Here is an 11,440-nt window from a genome sequence, read left to right on the forward strand (position 1 = left end):
ACTCTGGGAGGCCGAGGCGGGTGGATTGCCTGAGCTCACAGGTTTGAGACCAGCCTGACAGAGAGATACCTCATCTCTAAACAGCCGGGCAGGGTGGCTCCTGTGGCTCAAGGAGTAGGGTGCCAGCCCTATACACCGGGGGTGGCGGGTTAAACCTGGCTCGGCCAAAAACTGCAAAAAAAACAGCCAGGCATTGTGACAGGCACCTGTAGTCCCAGCTACTTGGCAAGAGAATGGCTTGAGCCTAGGAGTTTGAGGTTGCTGTGAGCTGTGACGCCATGGCACTCAACCCAGGGCAACAAAGTGAGACTCTGTCTCAAAAAACAAAGTTCCAAAACAAGTATTGAAGGGATCAAACTGATTTTAAATAACTTAATTGCAATCTCAGAACAAAGCCCTACAATATTTAAAGGAATGCAGAAAAATCCAGCACCCAAAAAGGTAAAAATCCAAATGTTCAGTACTTAATCAGAAGTTTCTAGGCACCTCTGCACTTTCCACTTCCACGAATACTTAGCATTGTGCCGGAGAGTCTAGCCAGGGAAATTAGGAAAGAAAAAGAAATAAAAGACATCCAGATTAAAAAGCATAACAGTATCCCTATTAGCAGATGGCATGTTATTATATGTACAAAATCCTAAAGAATCTACCCCCCAAAATACTATTAGAGCTAATAAACAACCTCAGCAAATTTGCAGGATACAACATCAATATATAAAAATAATATTAAAAATATAGTGATGAACAATTATAACATGAAACTAAGAAAGCAATTTCATTTGCAACCACATCAGAAAGAGTAGAACACTTAGAATAAATTAACCAAAGTAATGCAAGACTCATACACTGAAAATGATAAAACATTACTGAAAGAAATTAAAGATGATCTGAGTAAGTAGAAAAATATCTTGTGTTTACAAACCGGAAGACAGCACTGTTAAGATGGCAATATAGGCTAAGCTAATCTGAAAATCTGCAATCCAAAATGCTCCAGAATCTGAAACTTTTTGAGCACTAACAGGATGCCACAGGTAGAAAATTCCACACTTGACCTCATGTGATGAGTTGCAGTCAAAACACAGGAACGCAGCTTACACTATATTCAGCCTCACCCAGGAGAAAGGGTCCTCTCAGCCCCCATCAGCCACAATGTGCCATCTCCACCCCCGGCATGAAAGGGATCCCCAACAACCACAGAGCCTCCACACAGGTGGCTAAGATAGTGACACCTTTGCTTTTTGAGGGTCCATTGTATACAAACTTTGTTTCCTGCACAACATTATTTTAAAATATTTTATAAAATGACTGATATAGTTTGGGTGTTTGGTCCCTCCCAATCTCTCATTAAAATTTGTCCCTAGAGTTAGGAGAGTTTGGGTCATGATGACAGATCCCTTATGAACAGCTGAGTGCCCTTTCCTGAGGTGATAAGTGAGTTCTTGCTTTATTAGTTCATTAGAGCTGGCTGTTTAAAAGAGCCTGGCTCCACCTCCTCCCCCTCCCTCTCTCCCTCTCTCTCTTCTCACCGTGTGGCACACCTGCTCCCCCTTCACTTTCCACCTTGATTCAGAACTCCCTGAAGCCCTCACCAGGAGCCGACGCCGATGCCAAGCTTCTCCTACAACCTGCAGAACCATGAGCCAAATAAACCTCTTTTCCTTCTAAATTACCCAGTCTCGGGCATTTACTTTATAGCAACATAAAATGGACAAAAATAATTACCTTCAGGCTGTGTGTATAAGGTTTATATGGAACATAAATAAATTTATGGGTCTCATCTCTGAAATATCTTATTATACATATTTAAATATTCCAAAATCCAAAAGACTCTAAAATTCTAAACGTTTCTGGTCTCAAGCATTTTGGATAAGAGACAGTCAATCTGTACTTCTCAAATCAATCTAGAAACTTAGTATAATCCCGACCAAAATTCCAACTGCTTTTTTTTGTAGAAATGATCAAGCCGATCCTAAAATTTATATGGGTAAGCAAGGGACCTAGAATAGCCAAAATAATCTTTTAAAAGAAAAACAAAAGTAAGGAGTTATACTTCCTGATTTCAAAACTCACTACAAAGTTACAGTAATAGTAACTTTGGTACTGACATAAGAATAAACATATAGAGTAGGCTTGGCGCCCATAGCTCAGCAGTTAGGGTGCCAGTCACATACACGGAGGCAGGCAGGTTCAAACCCAGCCCTGGCCTGCTAAACAGCAATGACAACTGCAACAGCAATAACAAAAAAAATAGCTCGGTGTTGTGGTGGGAGCCTGTAGTCCCAGCTACTCGGAAGGCTGAAGCAAGAGAATTGTTTAAGCCCAAGAGTTAGAGGTTGCTATGAGCTGTGACGCCACAGCACTCTACTTAGGGTGACATAGTGAGACTCTGTCTTAAATAAATAAATAAATAAATAAAATGAACATATAGATCAGTGGTATAGAATTGAGAGTTCAGAAATAAACTGGTATATCGATGGTCAACTGATTTTCAACAAGGATGCCAAAACCATTGAATAAAGAAAAGATGTCTACACACGGTGCTGGGACACTGGGATAGCCACATACAAAAGAATGAATTTGGACCCCTCATTTACACTATATATAAAAATTAACTCAAAATAGATCAAAGACATAAATGTAAAAGGTAAAACTATAAAATTTATAAATGTAAATTTTTATGATTTTGAAATAGGCAACAGTCACTGAGATGTGACACGTACAGCACAACCAATAAATGAAAGAATAAATGAGTTGGACTCCTTAAAATGAAAAATGTTTTGAGTCAAAGGACACTATGAAAAGGTGAAAATACAATACATAAAACAGGAGAAAATATTTGCAAATGATGTATCTGATAAGAGTCTAGTATCCAGAAAATATAAAGAACTTCTACAATCAATAATGAAAAGGTAATTCAAGTAAAAAATGGGAGAAATAGGCATTTCTCTAAAGAAGGTATACAAATGGCCCGTAAGCACGTGTAAAGATGTTCAGCCTCGCTAGTCATCAGGGAGTGCGTATCACACCCAATAGGAGGCCACGTTCAAAATGACAAACAATGACAAGTGCTGGTGAGGATGTGAGGAAATGGGAACCTGACACATTGCTGGTGGGAATCTAAAGTGGTGCAGCTGCTTTGGAAAATAGTCTGGCAGTAGTTCCTCAAAATGTTAAATATAGAGTTACCATATGACTCCAGCAATTCCACTTCTAGGTATATACTCAAAAGAACTAAAAACATATGTTCGCAGAAAAATTTATACACAAATGTTCATAACAGCTTTATTCATAAGAACCAAAAAGTGGAAACAACTCAAATTTCATCAAATGATACGCGGATAAACAAAATGTGGTATCTCCATACAATGGAATATGATTCAGCCATAATAAGGAATGAGGTACTAATACACAGCACAGATGAATTTTGAAAACATTATGTGAAGTGAAAGAAACCAGACACGGAAGAGCACATAATATACGATTCCGTTTATATGAAATGTCCAGAACAGACACATCTATGAAAACAAAAAGTAGATTCGTGGTTGCCAGGACCTGGGAGGAAGGGGGAACTGAGAGTCTTAGCAATGAGCACAGAGTTTCTTGTTAGTGTGAGGAAAATGCTCTGGCGTTTGATAGTGGTAATGGTTGTACAGCCTTGTGAATATACATATTAAAAACCACTGGATTATAAATTCATCATTATAAAATGATAAACTTTAATTCATCATTAAAAGTGATGAGTCTTATATGAAATTTTATGTTATGTAAATTATATTACAACTAATATAATACACAAAAATTACTAAGTATTCAGTAATATGAATACTTAAACTGCAAAATATGATCCACAACTGGGAGATTAATCATTAGTTAGTAGAAATATACATATATGAAAATGACACTAATGATTGAATTAATAGGCAAGGAAATTAAAACAGCTATTCTGTACCATAAGTTTTAAAAGGTTTAGAAAAGGATGAAGAGAACCAAAATTGAATTTTTGGAAGTGATAAAAGTATCTGAAATAGACCAGCCTACACTGATGATCTTAGAAAAGCCGGAGTCTCCACATAGTGTCTCCTCATTAAAGTTTCTGTACTTATGACCAAAAAGCATCTGGTTGTGGACCTAGAGACTCTTCTTGGGTCCCATGCCCCTTTCCAACTGGCATTAGGTTCTTTCTGAGTAGGTCTGAGAATGATAGGGGCACACTTAGGAACTTCTCTGTTTGGGAGCCTTAGGGGTATTGCTCCTCACCTGTCCTCCTGAAAGAAGATATGACCCTTGGGCTCCCATTGAGATGGTCATGTTGATAAGGTATGTGTGAGGAGAATGGGGAATGCTCTCCTAGAACCACAAATCCATTGACATCTATTGCTGCAGAGAAAGAAAGAGAAAAGTTATTTAGACACTATAGAAGAAAAGATAATTCAACTTGAAGACATAGCAATAAAAATTACACAAAATTCAAAATTCAAAACAAGAGAAAAGAGACTAAAAAAAGAAACAAAGCATCTGTGACCTGTAGAAAAATATTAAACAGTCTTAACATACATGTAATTGGAGCATCACAAGTAGAGAAGACAGACGGAAAAACATAAATATTCTAGGCCTACAATTTTCCAAATTTCATGAAAAAACTATATTACAGATAGAAGAATCTCAGCTCAAAGCAAAAGAAACACAAGAATAAAAACACAAGACATGCGTAATAACCAAGTTACTTCAAACTAGTAATAAAGAGAATTATCTTAAAAGCAGTCAGGAAAGAAAAAAAAAAGACCCTAAACAGAGGAACAAAGATAAGGTGACAATGGAATTATTGTCAGAAATTGAGCAAGACAGAAGGCAGTGAAGCAACATCCATAAAGAACTGAAAGGAACCCACTACTAGGCATATACCTGGGGAAAAAATCATTTTATCATAAGGACATCTGCTCATTGTTTATGGCAGCTCAAATTACAATCACCAAGATGTGGAAACAACCTAAATGCCCATCAACCCAGGAACGCATTAACAAACTGCGATATAACATGTCGATACCATGGAAAACTACTCAACCATAAAAAGATAGAGTCTTTGCATCTTTTGTATTAACCTGGATGGAACTGAGACACATTCTTCTTAGTAAAGTGTCCCAATAATGGAAAAGCAAATATCCAATGTACTCAGTACTAATATGAAGCCAGATGATCTAATACACACCCACATAAGAGAAAAATTCAATTCAATTCAAGTTGGGGAAGGGGGGATGAGGAATGGGAGAGAGGGAAGAAGGGGAGAGGATTGCTGTGCCTCCACTTAATTTTGGGTGCAGGACACAACTACAAGAGAGACCCTACCTAACATATGCAAATATTGTAACCTAGTTGTATTCCTCATATTCACCTGAAATTAAAAAAAAAAAAAAGGATAGTCAAAATAGAATTCTATACCCAGCAAAAATATCCTACAAAACCTAAATAAACATTTTGTTAGACAAATGGAAATACAAGAATTTATGGCCAGCTGATCTGGACTCAAGAAGCATTAAAATAAGCCCTAGGCAAGAGGAAAATGATGCTAAATGAACATATATGAGCTAAGTATCTCCCAAAATGTCTTCCCCAGATCATAAGAAAAGAAAAAAAAAAAAGCTTTTGAATAAAACCACACCATCAGTACAGCTTGCAGACAAAGAAGGCTTCAACTGAAAAATGACTGTGAGTAAAAAAAGAAAAATCTCCAAACCCTGTTATGTGATCTCTCATGCTGCCACTCCACTCCCTCATATTACAAGGCTCTATGGTAAGAAAGGGTGCATGGAAAAAAAAATCTGTAGAGTGGAAAGGAACACTAGAAAAGGGGCTTAAGGATTATTTGAATAACCACTAAAATATTTCATCATTTTAACTTTGAAGGAACTGGAAAAGTGACCAGGCAAATGAGAGGAGAGTATAGGAAAGGGAATTCCTCCTCCTTGCCATCTGTAGCAATGAGCACAAATGGCACTCAGATCCTGAATTCTACATACCATTTTCTTATTAAAAAAAAAAAAAGATTAAAAACATCTAAACAGGACTCTCTGAAAAAGAAGTTGATTTGAGGACTGGGACAGGAAAAATACAAACTAAGCATGGGACATCTTGTGATGCCAAACACTGAGGGTATGTTTGAGAAAGGGTGGGAGCATGTTGAAAAGGATGTGCCAGCTGGAAGGAGCTCCCAGGGGCCAAGGCTGGAACAACATCAGCAACAGACAAAGACACTACTGTATTGGATTACAGCCTTCAGAATAAAGAGAACGTCCATGGGTTCATGGGTTCATACTGGGAATTATACACAGAAGAGTTCTGTGTACTCTACATGAATACATGTAGAAAGAAAGACGGAAATACAAATTCGCAATTAGGGAAATGCCATAGTAATAATTGTTAAAGACAAGATCCACTGACGTGTACTAAAATCAGTAAATGAAAGTCTCAACATAAATAGGATATTCTCATACTCTCCAAGGATCTCCCCAAAGATGTGGAGATCAATTAAAAAGAAGGGAAATAGTAACTTTACTGTGGTGAAACTCAGCAGAGATCATCTTAACCAAGCAACTAAGGTTAACAGCCCCAGTAATAAGACATTTCAATATTATAAAATGACATGGTCACCAGAGAATATACATCAGCCTTGTGATATTCTTGCTAAAAAATCATAATCTCAATCAAATCACAAGGAAATACCAGGCAAAACAAAATTGAGTGGCATTCTAAAAAAACTGATCAATAGTTATCAAAATATCCAGGTCATGATAAGGAAAGAATGAAAAATTGCCACAGACTAAGGATGCTGAAGAAATACAACTCAATGACACAGGACTCTGAAACAGAAAAAGGAAATTAGTAGGGAAGCTGGTGACATTTGAATGTGATCAGATATGATCGAATATGTAACTTAGTTAATAGTATTACACCAATTTAATTTCCTGGTCTTAATAACTATCCAATGGTTATGTACATTAGCAATAGGAATTTCTGAATAAAGAGCATAAATAAACTTTTGCATATTCTTTTTACAACTTTTCCATAAGTCTCAAAGTATTTCTAAATACCTTTTTGTTTGCTTCTTTTTGATAAAGAATCTCACTGTGTCACCTTGAGTAGAGTGCCTTGGCATCATAGTTCACAGCAACCTCAAATTCTTGGGCTTAAGCAATCCTCTTGCCTCAGCCTCCCAAGTAGGTGGGACTACAGACACCTGTCACAATGCCCCACTAGTTTTTCTATTTTTGGTAGAGAGGGGGGATCTCACTCTTGTTCAGGTTGATCTCAAACTCCCAAGTTCAAGTAATCCATCTGCCTCAGTCTCCCAAAGTGCTAGGATTACAGGCATGAACCACCTCGCCCAGCTTCTAAACACATTTTTAAAATATAATTTACTATTTGAAACAAAATAATAACAATGTATTGTGGGGTTTATAATATGAGTGGAAGTAAAACTTAAAACCATTTAAACACAAAGGATGGGAGTCAGGACATATAAAAATATTTATAAGAAATTTTTACAATACGTAAAAATTAGTTTAAAATTATTTAAAGATAGAGCATAATGAATGAAAAGAAGTAGATTTTAATCTTGGGTCAACCACAAAAAAAAACTAATAACAATATAACCAGTAAGTCAATAATGGAGATGAAATGGAATTATAAAATGTAATTTACCCAAAAGAAGACAGAAAAGGAAGAGAAAAAGAACAAAAGGCAAAGAACAGATAGAACAAATAGAAAACAAGTGGCAATATCCTAGATTTTAAGCCAACCATATCTAACCACACCAATAATTATATTACATGTAAATGATCTAAATATTCCAAATAAAAGGTGGTTGTAAGATTGGGTAAAAAATGGAAACTTAACTATCTTCTGTAAGACACTCCCTTTAAATATAAAGATAGATATGTTAAAAGTAGAAGGACAGCAGCTGGGCATGATGGCACACACCTGCAATTCCAGCTACTTGGGAGGATGAGGTAGGAGAATTGCTTAGGGAAACTGGAGACCAGCCTGAGCAACATTGCAAGAACCCATCCAGAAAAAAAGTAGAAGAATGGAAAAAAATGTATGATACAAAAAATGATTCAAAGAAAGTTGGACTATTATGATAAGATCAAAGTAGAATTTAGAGAAAGAAATATTACCTAAAAGAGAGAGGTATTACATAACAATAAAAGGACTATTTCACTAAGAAGGCAAAACTATTCTAATATGTATATATATCTAACAATAAAGCTTCAAAATACATAAAAGAAAACCCGGTAGAACTAAATGAAAAATATCCAAACCCACAATTATTTGGAGAATTCAACACTTGTGTTTCAATAACTAATACAACAAGTATGGTTGCCACAGTAGCATATAATCTTAGCACTCTGGGAGGCCAATGCAGGTTGATCCCTTGAGCTTAGAAGTTCAAAACCAGCCTGAGTAAGAACAAGATCCTGTCTCTACAAAAAATAGAAAAAATTAGGTGTTGTGATGCATGCCTGTGGTCTCGGCTACTGGGGAGGCTGAGGTAGGAGGATCTCTGGAACCCTGTGAGCTGGGCTAAGCCACAGAACTCTACCCTGGTCAATAGAGTAAGCCTCTGTTTCAAAAACAAAACAAAACAAGCATAACAAAACAATCAGTAAGGATATATTGAGCAACAGTCAACTTGACCTAATTCATATTTATAGAGCATTCTGCCCCCAAATAATTACAGGCATGCATTACTTCACATTCTGAGAAAGCCATCCTTAGATGATTTTGTCATTAAACAAACATCAGAGTGTATTTACACAAACCTGATGATCTGGTGTAGCCTACCACACACCTAGGCTGTATGGTATCACCTACTGCTCCTAGGCTGCAAACCTGTACTCATGTTACTGTATTGAATATGATAGGCCACTGTAGCACAATGGTAAGTATTTGTGTATCTAAACATATCTAAATATTGAAAAGTTATAGTGAAAATACGGTATAAAAATAACAAATGGTACATGTGCATAGATAGGGTTCTTGACATAAATGGAGTTTTCAGATTGACAGTTACTCTGGGTGAGTGGGACCTAAATAAATGTGAAGGCCTAGGACATCACTGTACACTTTTATATGTGCATAGGCCTGGCAGCACAGTGGGCCTGTCTACACCACCACACCACAAACATGAGTGATTCCCTGTATTATGACATTACCATGACTCTGATGTCTGTCTTTTTTTTTTTTTTTTGAGACAGAGTCTCACTTTGTTGCCCTAAGTAGAGTGCAGTACTGTCATAGCTCACGGCAACCTCAAACTCGGTTCAAGCAATTCTCTTGCCTCAGCCTCCAAAGTAGCTGGGAATACAGGTGCCCACCACAACACCTGGCTATTTTAGAGACGGGGTCTCGCTCTTGCTCAGCCTGGTCTCAAACCTGCAACCTCAAGCAATCCACCTGCCTCGGCCTCCCAAAGTGCTAGGATTAGCCACCACACCCAGTCTTTATGATGTCCACCACTGATAGGAATTTTTCAGCTCCATTATAATTTCTTGGACCACCATCATATACACAGTCCATTACTGACCAAATGGTATACAGCACAGGACTGTACACACTCTTTCCAAGTACGCATACCAAGATGAAGCATATTTAAAAGAACTGAGTCCATACAAAATACATTTGTGATTACAACTTAAATTAATAATCTAAGCTTTTACCTTAGGAAACTAGGGGAGGAAACCAAATTAAACCTGAACAACAGAGAAAGAAAGACCTGAAGTAGAGGAAGGTCCTGCTTTCCTTAATACGAAACATCAAAAATCAAAAACAGCATTATGGAAGACCATACATGTTCCCAGGTCACCAATAGTTTTCCATAAAATCCGGACAAGCTGTTTCATTCAAATATTTATTGAGCCCTGCAGAAAAAGTGGTGAACAAGACATTCCCTGCTTGTGTGGAGTTACAATCAACTATTACAGAGAAATGTTAAATGATTGACAATTACTTAATTACAGTTGTATTACAGTCTGTTATATCAATGAAGGTAGGCTGAGCTCTGGTGGTAAAGAGACCCAATGGTAGAGAAAGCTCATTTCTTATTCAAGATAAAGTCCTGTGCAGATGTTTAGGTCTCTTCCATGAGATCGATTCTTGGTGATGGAGGCTCTATCAATTTCAACCATGACTTTCTGGGTGCTCTGGGCATATGACCCCAATAAGCTCCAAAGGGAAAGACCAAAGAGGACCATGTTTCGGAGGATGCTATAGACCGGACCTGGAAGCGGCAAAAAAAACCCCACTTCCATTAACATCCCATTGGGGGAGAATTTAATCACATGACCCACTTGCCTGCAGGGGAGTCTGGGAAATGTAGTTCCTCTATGTGCCCTAGGTAGTGTGCTGGGAAGAAAGGGAGAACATATTTGGGTGAACAAGGTTTTTACAACAACTGTGAAAACAAATAAAAGACATTGGGGGATCTAACCTAGGAATTCAGGCCAGGAAATAGTTCCCAGAGAGAACAGCATTTAAGCCAAGTTTTAAAGGATGAATGGGGAAAAGAAGCTAAGCATTTCAGGCCATGGCAACAATATGATTAAGCTCAGAAGTGTGCAAGAGACTGACACTCAGTCCAGCTCCTCTCCAGCTCCCTCACCATGAGCTGCTCTGTACTACCTGGTATCACATTTTGGATATATTTTAGGGCTAGAACTTGATGATTGATTAGTGATGGAGGGTGAGAGATAATACTGTGTCAAGAATGATCTCAAGCTTAGGGCAGATGGATATGAGGTGGCTCAGTTTTAGACAAGCTTATTTGGAGATAGACATCTATGACATATTCAAACAGAGGTACTAAGTGGCACGTGGAAGGTATGGTAAGGCGTTCAACAAAAAAGGGTCAAGGCTAGGGAAATAATTGTGGGATTCATCGGCCAGTGAATGGAATTTGAAACCATGAGAGTGGGTGAGGTTTAGACAGAAAGTGTAAAATGAGAAGGAAGGTGGTCCGGGATCAAACCCTGCGAGGTCCAACAGGGAAAGCAGGTTGGGAGAGGAGAGCTCCATAAAGCAGGCTGAGAAGGATTGGTCATGCACGAAGGGTATCGTTTGGTAAAAGCCAAAGAAAAAGAAAACTTCCTGAAGGAGGCAGAGTTTGGTGATAGGGAATGCTGCGGAGATATCAGGAAAGATGAACACTGAGAATTGTGCCTTGGATTAAGCAGAGTGGAGGTGACTGATGGTGCTGATGATGAAGACTGAAGTGTGTTGAACTTCAGTACAGAAATACAGAAAGTCAAAATTTATTTATTACGCATGAATCTGTGCCTCGCACATTTCTGGATACAACACATACAACAGGAACAAGATAGACAGGGCCCTGCTCCCCGGAACCTATGCTCTCATGGCAGGAAAGAAGGAACAAGCTGGCCTCTGATGT

Source organism: Otolemur garnettii, unplaced genomic scaffold (assembly GCF_000181295.1).
Source record: "Otolemur garnettii isolate 467f Iridium unplaced genomic scaffold, OtoGar3 scaffold00011, whole genome shotgun sequence".
Taxonomy (NCBI): domain Eukaryota; kingdom Metazoa; phylum Chordata; class Mammalia; order Primates; family Galagidae; genus Otolemur; species Otolemur garnettii.